Source organism: Aethalodelphis obliquidens, unplaced genomic scaffold, assembly GCF_003676395.1.
Source record: "Aethalodelphis obliquidens isolate GAN/ISIS:26980383/991018 unplaced genomic scaffold, ASM367639v1 scaffold27, whole genome shotgun sequence".
Classification (NCBI taxonomy): domain Eukaryota; kingdom Metazoa; phylum Chordata; class Mammalia; order Artiodactyla; family Delphinidae; genus Aethalodelphis; species Aethalodelphis obliquidens.
Genome location: NW_020837971.1, coordinates 14,674,388 through 14,687,809, shown reverse-complemented (window position 1 = coordinate 14,687,809; position 13,422 = coordinate 14,674,388). Strand labels below are relative to the sequence as shown.

General features: G+C 41.8%; 1 long non-coding RNA gene across 1 annotated transcript in view; it reads left to right on the top strand.

Annotated features, from left to right (window-relative positions):
- Nucleotides 1-236: 236 nt before the first annotated feature.
- Nucleotides 237-13,422, top strand: part of LOC113629513 (uncharacterized) — a 66,200-nt gene continuing 53,014 nt past the window's right edge. The window contains exons 1-2 of the long non-coding RNA XR_003436583.1: nt 237-271; nt 12,618-12,698. This is a non-coding gene — a long non-coding RNA (uncharacterized LOC113629513). The remainder of the gene's footprint in view (nt 272-12,617; nt 12,699-13,422) is intronic.

Genomic DNA, 13,422 nt, shown 5'->3' with positions numbered 1-13,422 from the left:
CGGCAGGCGGACTCTCAACCACTGCGCCGCCAGGGAAGCCCAGAACAAGGGATTTTTAACTTCAGAAAGCCTAATTTAGGATGATTCTTTCTTTACATGGAGGAGAGCTGGTTTCTGGAGATACAAAGTACTACTGTGAGCCCAGGAACTGGTATGTATTTTAGCCTCACACAGCCCTATAGATCAATTTCGTTTTCCTTCATTTGCCAGATGAGGAAACTGTGGCTCAGAGAGCTGAGATAACTGAGCTCCATCACACCTGGAAGTCAAGGTAGGTGTGAATGCTGGCTCTTGGGACTCCATAGTCAGAATAATATACCTGCTGCCTCAGCCCAGTGAGAAGTCTCTCCCAGCAAGGGCTGCAATTAATAGGAGGCTTGTCTCTTCATTGAGGTATAAAAAGAGACCGTTGCCAAAAGCCCTGCTGGATTTTGTTTCCAGGAAAACCAAGGTGGACGCCTGCCAGGGGCTGCCACAGGTTAGCCGGCGCTGCCGAGACACAGAGGCTCAAGTGACGTTATCTTTGAGAGTAACAATCAAATCTGTGCTCTCAACCTGGGTGCAAAACCCAAATCTAATTCTTGGGGTGAGAGGTACAGAGCAAGGGAGAGGGCAAGAAATGTTCTAATAAAAGAACCGGTGCCGTGTGAATTCCGTTTCTTAGAAAGAATCTTAAGAAGTTCTTTCTTTTGTCTGCATTGTCATCAACTCTCTGCCTGCTGTGCTGGCTTTCTTTCCACTACCCCTTCCCCTCAATGTGCATCGAAACTTCTTTCTCCTCTTTTGTTCAGTTTAGCAGGAAAGATCTTTGGAGCAGAAGGAATGGGCACCTTTAGCAAGCTCAGATATCAAATAATTTTTCACCTCCCTGTAATTGAAATCACAGGATCGGGATTTGCTTCCCTTTGGCCTGCTCTTCTCTTGTTCTCTGGGATCACAGATGGAGTGGGGTGAGGGTGCTATTGACTCCCCACGGCTTGTCATCTGACAGACGGACACACCAGCCAGGAAGGGGTCTGACTCTTAGATGAATTCTTTTATCCTCAAAGGGGCTTCCTGCAAAGGAAACCATTAGTGTTTTGCTATTGGGTTTCTACTCCCCATGGTGTCTAAGAAATCATTCATTTAATTTTGTGACATTTTGAGTGGATTTGGAGAGCTAAGCCCATTTGAAAAGGCCTGTTCCTGTCTAGGAGGACAGAGGAAATGCAAATAAATTCCAAATGGTCAAAGGCCCAGCAGCCTGAGTGTGGGCCGGCCTGCATCTCTCTTCAGCCTGGGTTACATGTCTGAATAGCTGGTGATGCATTACCCAGCCTCTTCCCTGGCCACGGCCAGGAACTGACCCCAGAACATGAGAAAACTGGCCTGAAGTTCAGCAGCAGAGAGCTTAAGAAATCTTACGTCTTAAAGAGAATGACACTGCACGTGTTCCTTCCTAATTCTCGTCTGGTGGATGAAGGTGAGGCTGGGCGTCAAGGTGGAGAGTACGTACTCTGTCCCACGCCGGCCATGTCACCTGGGTAAGGTCACAGTAATGCTTTTAAAAGATGTAGCAGTTACCTACCTGCCCTGTGGGATTGTTCTGAGACCAGAGGTGAGATCGTTTGTGTAAAATATTTAACACAATACCAGTACACAGTAAAATCGCAGTAAATGTCAGGTGTCACTAATACTGTTTTCAGTATTGCTTTTACGTTCATGGTAGTTATCCACGGTGATTTGTCACGTGCCCTGTTGGTTACCAGACCAGCATTGTCCAATCAAAATATAATGCAAACCGCATATGTAACTTTAAGTTCTCTAGTAACCACATTTAAAAAGTAAAAGGAAACGTAAAATTAATTTTAGTGATATGTTTAACCCCCCAATAAAAGACTAGCCTAGTATCATTTCAACATGAAATCAGTATAAAAATTATTGAGATATTTTACATTCTCTTCTCCATCCTAAGTCTTGCATAGATCATCTCAGTTCAGATGAGCCCCATTTCAAGTCCTCAACAGCCAAATAGAGCTAGTGGCTCCTTCCATAGAATGGAGAGGAGGTAGGTTCTGTAGTCTGTAACACAGGGACTATACACTCCTTGACATTTGGGGAAAAAAATATGTAAAACCATTAAAGGCAATTCTTTGGTGATTTCATTTTTTTAGGTCAAGCTTTTGTTTCTTTGAGTCAATGTTGATGATTTGTGTTTTTCTAGATCCTAGTCTATTTATTCCATTGAGGTTTTTAAATTAAGTACTGTTTAACCTACTGTTAACTTTTGATCTAAAAAACACCTCCTATGCTGGTGGTTATAGCCTACATTCCAGTCCTAATTTCATGTAACAGAGATGTTAGTCCTGTTCACCCTCACAAGGTACACAGTTACTGAAGAGAATATACACAAGTCTCTTTTTTGAGAAATCTTAGTGAATTTCCATTTAACACAGACTGGGATGTGTTTAGAGCCAGGAGGTCATGATGGTTAGAGCAGATCTGGAAGCAGAGCTGAAACAGAAGCCACATGACCATGAGCTGAGGGGTCAAGGGAGTCAAGGATGTAGAGATACAGAGTATTCTGAAAAGAGGTCCAAATAAGGGGTGAGGAAGGGGTGGTGACCAAGATTAAGAAATGACCAGCTATGTGGTGGGCAGGCTGACACCCACGCCAGAGCCTGGCTTACCCAAACCTATCCTCTCAGAGAGAAACCTCTCCACCCTGGGCCCAGGAGGTCTCCCCCGATACAAGCTCCCGTGGCAGCCTGTGCTTCTCTTTTATAGTTCTTTTAATGTTTGTCATTATATACCATCTGTCTCGTTCACTAGACCTTAAGCTCCATGAAGTGTGTGGGGGGGTCATGTCTGCCTTGTTTTCCAGTAAGTTTTCTTGCACCTGTCATAGTGGATGACACCTAGTAGGCTCCCAGTCAATATTTCTTAAGTGAAAGAAAATAAAGAATGCACTTCAGCTTTGATTTTGTGTTAGATGGGAGATAATTGTAGGGTGTGAGGAAATTACCATCAGTGATGAAGAGGTTGAAGCTATGAGAGAGTATAATTATAGCGACATCCTTCACACAATGGGATTGAATGGGACTAAGAAGAAATATAAAAGGACAATTATTGAGAAAGAGGAAGAAGGGAGACACCCATCTTTTGAAGAGGATTAAAAGATTGCCATAAGTATTTGTAAGTGAGAAATAGAAATTTGGAGCCACTATCTCTCAATAACTCTGTCTTGATGAAATGGGTTGAAGGGTGTGTGAGGGGATTAGTAGATCAGTTGCTGAAGAGAAAGGGGACGGGAAAAGAAATGCAGACGGACAGGTATATAAGCCAGTGATGGACCTTGGGATTCAGCAGAAGATGGAGAGCATAGATGGGGCTGTTTCCAGCCCCTCAGTAGCCCAGCTGGAGGAGCAGGTGGATTAAGAAAAGCTCCTTGGAAGATTTCAGATGGTTTGGTATATGGTGGAAGACCAGGGGATCAAAGATGTTGAGGATCTGGGGAGAGGATCCAGGGGACTAGCCCTGGGGTGTGGACTGAACAGGTGAGAAATTATGACCAAGAGGCTGTAATTATGGGAAGCATCGAGGAACAGAAGGATGTGGGTCAGAGACATGAAGATTGGAGTTTAAACTTCCACAGGTGGAGTTGTTCCCAGTGATGGCATGGTCCCTGGAGAGAGCAGGGAAGTAGGTGGCTGAAGCCAATAGAAGTGAGGATGGGGTTTTGGATGGCTCTTATCCTGACTATTGATATCCCTGGCGTGCTTTTAGACCATGTGTTAGAGAGGAAGACAGGTTTCACATCTTGAAGACCATGGAATGGGTAGTTGATAAGTAACAGAAGCAAGGAAAGGTGAAGCTAGACGGTCATCTGTGAACCGGATTTTGTCCTTTGTCCCTCTTGCTGTCTGTCAGTTTCCCATCAGTGACTCCCAGACTACAAACCTTGTGTGTAAGGCCTGGGCAGCTTCATGAAAGTCTGCAGTGAAATGGACGCCTATCCTTCAGTTACCTGCTCACAGTTGGGAAGGTAAAAGAAATTTGCCAGCTTAGCAAACTTTCAAACTTACCTAAGGATGATAAAAATCTTAAGGGAAAAACTATTTGGGATGTAGGCCAAAATATCTTCAGATTAATCAGATGTTCACCAGAGGCCTGGACAGCCTGTCAGCCAGTGACTGAGATATATGAAAGATCCCATAGTAAGTTTGGAGCAGAGTTGAGGCCACAGACAGACACAATCTGCTTTCTCTGAAGCATCTGGTTTTTAGGGCTGCAGGCCTGTCTCTCCAGGGAATGTATGATTCTGCTGACTGATGAATACAAGAGAAAGGAGCGATCCACGGAAGCCTGGCACATGGTCTGCCGCTGTAATTACTTGGCAAGTCCGTTATCACTCTGGCCCTAGTTTCTTCATCTGGAAAGTGAAGCTGGTGGTCAAGATGGATGTTTTCAAACAATGTTCCAGTTAGAAAACCTGGGGGATGTCTCAGCACACCTCATGGCTCTTGTCCTCATCTCCTTGGCTTTCAGATTCTTGATCTCATGGTCCCAGCTTTAATACCTGTCTTTGGTGACTTATTTGAACCTCCACTTCGGCTTTTTGGATCTTGTCTCACTACTCAGCTCTTACCTGTACTCATTCTTCCAACGTGAGGATCCCTACCAGCTTCCAGAAATTGAGTCCCTCTTCTTTTTCCAAAGGGACCTTAGGCACCCAATCACCAGAACATCTCTGAGTGTGCAGTGGTACCCACCTTCCACATCCAGTCCTCACCTTCGTGCTAGATGTCTACATCCAGGACCACACGAGGCTACATTCATGTGTTCATGACGGGAGTTGAGTTCAGCATCCTCCTATTCTGCCGTCTTCATCCCACCTCCCCAGATCCATGCTTTTAAAGGACAGCTCCCTCACCTTTGTCAGAACCAGTCATCCTCCCTGTGGGAGACTTTGTGTCTTGTCTTTGATCCTCTCCTTCTCTGTATGACTTTGAAGCATTCACTGTTTACTAGCATCTCTCATTTTGAGGCAAAGAGACAAGATGCAATAGGTTCACAAACTTGCGACTAGAAGATGGATAAGTTCTGGAGATCTGAAGCACAGCATAGTGAATATAGTCAACAGTACTGTATTGCATACTTCAAAGCTGCTAAGAGACTAGATCTTAAATGTTCTCACCACAAAAATGAAATGATACTTATGTGACACCATAGAGGTTTTAACTAATGGTATGGTGATAATCATGTTGCAGTATATAAATGGATCAAATCAACACATTGTACACCTAACACTTATACAATGTTATATCAATCATATCTCAATAAAAAATAAAAATATTGGTTGGCCAGTATTTACCAAAAAACCCAAACAAACTTTTTGGCCAACCCCATAATAAAATAGGAAATAATTTATATAGGACAGGAATAGCCGGAACTGTGATGGTGTCACACTGTTTCCCTACCTTGACTGCAGGTTCTTCCAGCACAGCCAGGACGATGCTTGTTTGGTCCAATACATTCACCATGTTTGCACTGTGGTTGGCACACAGCTGTGGAAAGAGAATGTCATGTATTATTTCTAGGTCGGTTAAAAAAAAAAGTGGAATTCAATAGATTCACTTGTCTCTTTGTTAGTAAGCCACCAGGTGGTTTGGCAGTTTGAAAACAAGGTCTCAACTTTTGATTCACGCTGTCAATTTTGATAGTTTTATCCTCTATATGATCCTTACTTCTTTTTCACTTAGTTGAAGTCAGTCCTGATGGAAGAACTAAATATATACATATAAAAATATTTATAATATATATAATAAATACATATAATAATATATAATAAATATCATCATGTATATTTTATATTCCTTATAATATTTATAAATATTATAAATATAAACAAATATTTATAATATAAATATATTTATAAAGAAATATTTAATATTCATTATATTTAAATTATAATAATTTATAATAATATTTATTTATATAGATAAAATATACACAAATAGGGCTTCCCTGGTGGCGCAGTGGTTGAGAGTCCACCTGCCGATGCAGGGGATACGGGTTCGTGCCCCGGTCTGGGAAGATCCCACATGCCGCAGAGCGGCTGGGCCCATGAGCCATGGCCGCTGAGCCTGCGTGTCCGGAGCCTGTGCTCCGCAACGGGAGAGGCCACAGCAGTGAGAGGCCTGCGTACAGCAAAAAAAAAAAAAAAAAAAAATATATATATATATATATATATATACACACACACAAATATATTTTAATAGTTAAGGTAATAGAGCTTATGAATATTTAATCAGGATGAAGAAGATCTGAACTTTTTAGGCAGGTGATTGAGCTCTGACCCTGTGTCAGGCACTGTGCTAGATGCTTTAAATATATCACCTTATTTAATAATTTCAGCAATCCCATGAAGGAGTATTACTCACTATTTTAATATAAGATAACTGAATCTCAGGGATTTGAAGTAACTTGCCAAAGTCTATACAGCTAGTGGGAGATAGATCCAGAATTTGAATCTGGTCAGGTTGAAAAACTTCTACTCATTCCCTGACACTATCCACAGGGAGACAACCAGTTACTTGCTGTCACCCAGGAAGGTGACTCACACTTAGACACTCTTCCAGGCAGAATGACCTTTGCACTCTGTCATTCAGAAGAAGTCCCTGAGTTGGCGATTTTGGCTTGGAACTTTCCAAGGGTTCGCAGAAATATTCTGATACGGGGAAGCACAGTCAATGGCACCTTAAACTGTGGGCTTGGGGACTGAAACATTATCATTTATCCTGTTCCTCCTTCAGAAGAAACTTTAGGTTGGAGGATTAGGTGGTCCTGGGACAGAATGGACAACTCGTATGTGTATATTGGTTCAGATCCCCAGAAGAGGCAACTGTAGTTGCATAGTATGCGTCTTCCCATCCTTTACCTTGGGCGGAGTGTCTTTCTATGAAGTAATGTCTGAGGATATCAGCTGTGATGGTTCAAGGAAGTGTACGCTTTGCCAGTAAGTTGAAGGCAAGAAGTTGGGAGATGGTCTGAAAGGGTCAGGGTGCGGAGAAGGTTCTGATTCAAGTTTCTTGCCATTTGATGAGCAACAGGCTGACTGTCTGCAAGCTGAAGTCTGGTCTTCTGTACTGAAGTAGCTGGAATTTGAGGAGGTCCCAACCTTCTCAAATGTCCCCAGTCAGGAGGAAAGGACCTGCTGTTTCTAAACTGGGTATTTTAATATTAAGTAAAATATACAAGAGTTTTTGTAAGTATTATACCATCCAAGCAGGCGTTGGTAGCAGATCTTCCATATCATTCAGGAAATAAAAGGTTCTCAAATAACTTATTTGTTTGAAATACAACGAGTGATGGTCCCAAGAGTTAGTTTTGTGTAACACTATCTACATGACTTCTGCTGTGTAATAAAAAGAATGCTGTGATCAAAAAATGTGAGGATGAGGGCTTCCCTGGTGGCGTAGTGCTTGAGAGTCCGCCTGCCGATGCAGGGGACACGGGTTCGTGCCCCGGCCCGGGAAGCTCCCACATGCCGCGGAGCGGCTGGGCCCGTGAGCCATGGCCTCTGGGCCTGCACGTCCGGAGTCTGTGCTCCGCAACGGGAGAGGCCACAACAGTGAGAGGCCCGCGTACCGAAAAAAAAAAATGTGAGGATGTGTAACCTACTGTATTCTACTCCTTTTGAAGATTGAGTGACATATAAATTCTGCAATATAGTTTGTTTATGTTTTCAAACCTGTTTGACCAAGGAATCTCATTGTATTTAATATCTATCAACATCCCTTAAAACCTATATTCTCCAGCACCCTTTTTGGGAAAGGCTGGGAAATGAGCGAGTCAAAGGACAGAGCCTGGGACCAGAAGCCTAGTGGTCCCCAAACCAGCTGGGCCCAAGACATAGCAAAAAAACAGAACTTGGCAATCACAGAGGTGGTTTGATTCACAAACTCAGCTGCGTCATTCTGAACCCTATTGGTGTGCTGTCCACACGGATTATATTAATCAGATGACTGCCAAGTATGTGCATCCTTTTAACTCCTTAGGGTTTTAATGGTGGAGATGGAATAAGTCCTTTGATTTTTGGTACCTAAACTTCACCATCGATGAAACGGGACCTATTTTCGTGCTTCTCAGAGATAGAGTAAAAATGAGGTGAAAGGCGCCCTGAAATCTCCAGCCCATGGGGCATTATCTCGGTGCTGAGTACAACTCTTAGAGGTAATGACTGCTATTAGTACCACAAAGGAGGTGAAGCACATTTAATACAAAGGAAAGTGAAGCTATTTTGAACAAAGGTCACAGAGGGTGCATGTTATGTGAATTTAGCTTGAAGTTAGAGTGAGGAGAATGGAGAAAGTAAAAAATTCGACCCGTGGGCTGAGAAACTCCGTGCCTGTGCTCATGTTTTATATGAAAATGCAGGATAATAAGAATTTAGTTAATGAGAAATCAAAATACCTCTCCATTTTCAGTATTGAGTATTTAGGAAAATAAACGGACATTGGTGACTTGGTTAATTATGCCCGCATCCCAACTCAAAGAAGCCCTTTCCATTTGAGTAGTGTGCGTTTAGTCCACCTTTTTGTACACATTGTACATGGATTGATTTTTATATCTAGCCTACTGTACAATGGGAATTTATGTTCAGAGATGCACAAGATCTTAAATCTGTCAAAAATATTGTATCTCCGTGGTACTTTGCTTACACACAGGAGACAGACAAGCACTTATTTACACATTGTGTGTAATTACACCCTGCCCCATTCCAAAGGATTTATAGGACTTCATAAAGAGACATATAATAAGAAATATTTAAAATAAATTCAAATTCAGGTAAAGAGAAAATACGGTAGAAAAAATAAGACCCGGCCATAAATAATGTTAATAAAAGGAATTTCAATGCAACTCACTATAGTTTTATTTCAAACCTAAAGAGGGTTTCATAGAATTTGACAAGCTGAATCTGGAAGACACTTAGAAAGTAAAAAGGGCAACAAATGGCCAAAGCAAAGTTTTTGAAGAAGGACATCAGAAGGGGAGTTTTGTCCTCTGGGATACAAGGTATTAGAAACCACAGCACCTCGGGCAGCACGGTATTCGTGCAGGATTCAGAAGCCGACTTCACCGAGTCAACAAATTGACTCACATGTGCCTGGAAAACTGACCTATGACAGAGCTGGCCTTACAAAATGGTGGGGATAGATGAGCTGTTTAATAAAGGACGCGGGCAGAGCTGGTTATCCATCTGTAAAAAAATAAAATAGAATCAGCTCTCTATCTCATACAGTGTCTCCAAATCAATTCCAGGGTGAACGTTGACTTAAAGATGATGGCGGGAACGGGATAATGCTTCGGAAAAAAGATAAGGAGAATATCTTTATGGTATCAGCATAGGCAGTGCACCTCAGACAAAGATAGAAAAAAGGAAAACATATTAATGCAACTGTATTAAATTACAAACTTTTGTGTAAAAATTTTTAAAAAAAGGAAGAAAGGAAGGAAACAAGAGTCATGCTACAGATTAGGAGAAAATATTTTCAAAACTTACCCAAGGGGCTTCCCTGGTGGCGCAGTGGTTGAGAGTCTGCCTGCCGATGCAGGGGACACGGGTTCGTGCCCCGGTCCGGGAGGATCCCACATGCCGCGGAGCGGCTGGGCCCGTGAGCCATGGCCGCTGAGCCTGCGCGTCCGGAGCCTGTGCTCCGCAACGGGAGAGGCCACAACAGTGAGAGGCCTGCGTACCGCAAAAAAAAAAAAAGTTTTCAATACTTTAACATTAGCACAACCATGTTATAGAAACATGATGTAACATGTTAAAAAAAGAAGAGGGCTTCCAAGTCAAATACCAGAGTTACAGTAGGTTAAAGGAAATGAAAAATAAAATTGGATATTATTCCTTCATCTTACTGATTTTTTTATTTCTCAAAATATGGTATATTTTACAAGGATGAAAAAAAGCATGGAAATATGACCTAAACACAAATCAACTGAACAAAATACAACAGAAGGTTTTGCTGTTGACTGACTTAATACAGGCTGTATTTTTGACAGGTCGTCAGCAGAACGACCAGGTGCTAAAAGATCTCCATTACTTGTATTTCTACTTTCTTCAATTGTATTTTTGGATGAACTGAGGATACGCAAGAATTCCTGATCTGATTGAAGCGTCTTATAGACCAGAGTTTTCAGTTTGCTCCAGAGAATGTATGGCTCTTTCCTAATTTATGGATCCTTCCGTTATGCTATTACCATGTGGTTTTTAAACTGTATTTTAAAATAGTGGTGTATTTTGTAAGACCCCAGTCTAACACTCTTTGGGGCAGTTAAAGATATTAGCTAATAAATTTGAATTAATTTTTCAGAAAGTGAGTATAGGATGAGTTCTGGCACTAAAAGGCTTTCTCCAAGGTTGACATAGATGAAGAAGGAGTGAGACGGGAACGACACAGTGACCTACCTGGTCTCCCCACCTGAGCCCGGGCTGTTGATGCTCAGCACTGAAGAGCCCAGCGCCTGCAGCAGCTAATAAACACTTTGCGTAAAACCCAGGTGGAATAAAGCTATTTCTGTTTCCCATCAGCACATCCTCAGGGCAGAAATTATAAATGAAAGCTGAATCTGGAAATCCTCACTAATGGGAATCCCACTTCTGGCTGAGCCTTGATTTTTCATGAGCAAACGTATGGGAATCCCCTTCCCGTCTCCTCTCTCCTCCGCCTCTTCTCCAACTTTCCCTAGTCAGGGCTTTGGTGACAATCCACCCTCTCTATTGCTTTTATTTATTTATTTATCTATCTATCTGTCTATCTATCTATCTGTTTATCTATCTATCTATCTATCTTTGGAGCCACACCATATGGCATGCAGGATCTTAGATCTCCGACCAGGGATCGAACCTATGCCCCTTGCAGTGGAAATGCAGATTCTTAACCACTGGACCTCCAGGGAAGTCCCTCTCTTGCTTTTATTTGTAGGATGTCTCGCTTCAAACTGCCCATAAGTTACAACAGAAAAGATAAGAATAGTGAGTAGTAATGGTTATATACCAAAATATAGATATATATATTTAATATAAAATTTAATGTAAATATTCTTATTTAATTCCCAGAACAATCCCACACATAGTTACTATTAGCCTTATTTTACAGATGAACAAATGTGAGGTTTGGAGATGTTAAATAATTAGTTGGCCAAGGTTGCACAGTTAGTTAATTACTAACTTGGGAGTCAAACTCAGGCCCTTCTGTTTCCAGAGTCCCAGTGCCTGAGATGCTGCACTAAGTGGGCAGGGCAAGTGGGAGCCCCCGTGGGCAGGAGGAGACCCGCGCACGGGTGCGTGAGCATGTGTGGAAGTTGGGGGTGAAGGTCTCCTGCACGTCTAATCTTGCGCTTATAACTCTGTTAGTTTCCCCTCCTCAGGAGCTTGCATACATTTGGGGTGTCAACAGACTGGAGTGGGGGTTTGGAGTGAGTGCTGTTGACTGTATGTCCTATGACCAGCCTTTTCAACAATAGGGATAACTAACTCTGAGAGAACCTGGTGTGGCCTTTCTTATCACTGTCTTTAAAAAGTAAAAACCAAACAAACACAAAAGCCCTTCTTTGGTTAAAGAACCCAGAATCAACATGACCCAGTATTGCTAATTTCAGTAGATAGCCCCCAAGTTGGAAACACGTTACCACTCAACACTTATTTTTAGTTTGGGTGTTTAAAATTCAGAACACATTTTCAGAAACAGTATTATAAATGGCAATTGGGTCTCCAGGCTACCTTATAAAAAACCTATTTAACACACAACATTGATGAAATATTTTGTATTTCTAATAAAAATAATAGACAATACTGCTATTGCAATGCTAGCAATTAAAATAAGTAATAATGGCGAGCTCATTAACTTTTACGTAATTTACATGACTTGTACAGGAAAGCCAGTGTAGCCTAAGAGCCAAGAGCTAGCCCTAGGAATAGAACGTCTGGTCCAAATATTAGCTTTATGGACTAAGAGTGACCGTGGGACAAGGTACAATTCACTGAGCCTCCATTTACTTAACTGTAAAATGGGGGTAAAAACACTTCGTAAGTTAGATGTGAGGATTAAATGAGATAATGTATTTAAAGCACTAGTGTTCTGGGGTTTAACACAAAGTTCCGAGGGTATCGTAACTGTGGTGGATATGATTGATACTGTTGACTGTCAAGCCCTTCCCACTGGACAGAAATGTGCCAAGGATTTTGCTTGTAATTTAAACCTATAGCCCAGTGGGGAAATGTAGTACTTGAGGGTCTCCGAGATGAAGCAACTTTGCTCAAAGTCACATAGAAATGTGTCGACTTGACTAGATTTTTTGGCTAAACATTATTTTGGGTGTGTCTGTGAGGGTGTTTCTGGATGAGATTAATATTTGAATTAGTCAACTGAATAAAGCAGATAGCCCTCCCCAATGGGTAGATGCGTGAGCCTCATCTCATCTGTTGAAGGCCTGAATTGAACAGAAAGGCTGAGTGGAAGAGAATTTTCTCTCTCTCTGCCTGACTTTCTTTGAGTTGGGACATTGGTCTTCCCCTGTCTTGAGACTCAGACTCATATGAAACTTATACCGTCGGCTCTCCTGGTTCTCAGGACTGGACTCAGACTGGAAGGGCATGACTGGCATCTTCCCAACTGCTGCAGATCTTGAGACTTCCCATCTTCCATGATCATGTGAGCCAATTTCTTGACTGTAATAATCTTTCTCTTTTTCTCTCTCTATGTCTCTATCTCATTACAACTCTTCCTGTGCCCACTGCGAACACTTCAGCCACACTGGCCTTCTCTGTTTCTCAAACACGCCAAGGTCATCTTTACCAAGGAACCCTTACACTAGTGGTTTCCAATGCCCGGAATTCTCATGACTCTTCTCATTCAGCGGCTTCTTCTTATTATGCTGATATTGGCTTAAATGTAATCTTTGTTGTTTATATCACGATGGAATCATAAAGGCCTATTTTATTCAGTGTCCTATAATCAATAACTAGTGTTATTCATTGTGCTGCTCAGAGTGGTCCTGACTTGGCCATTAGGAGTCCCTTCGAGTTGCTTCCCATCTGTGCCCTTCCTGTGCCCTTTTGAGATGTCTCTGTTATTCTTTGAGTACTTTACTATGTTCTGGTACCAAAAGATGTTTCAGGCTCATTGTATACTTTCTCTGGAATCAGCCATTTCTTCAAGGAGTTTTGATTCCTTTTAGTAGAGAATGGTATTTAGTAACCAAGATATGGGTTCTAGATGTGCTCATTGTTACTGCGGTATCATTGTTTTTAGGCCTTCTCTGTAGACAGAACTAGAAGACACATCTCCTTTTCTTTTTCTTTTTCTTTCTTTCTTTCTTTCTTTCTTTCTTTCTTTCTTTCTTTCTTTCTTTCTTTCTTTCTTTCTTTCTTTCTTT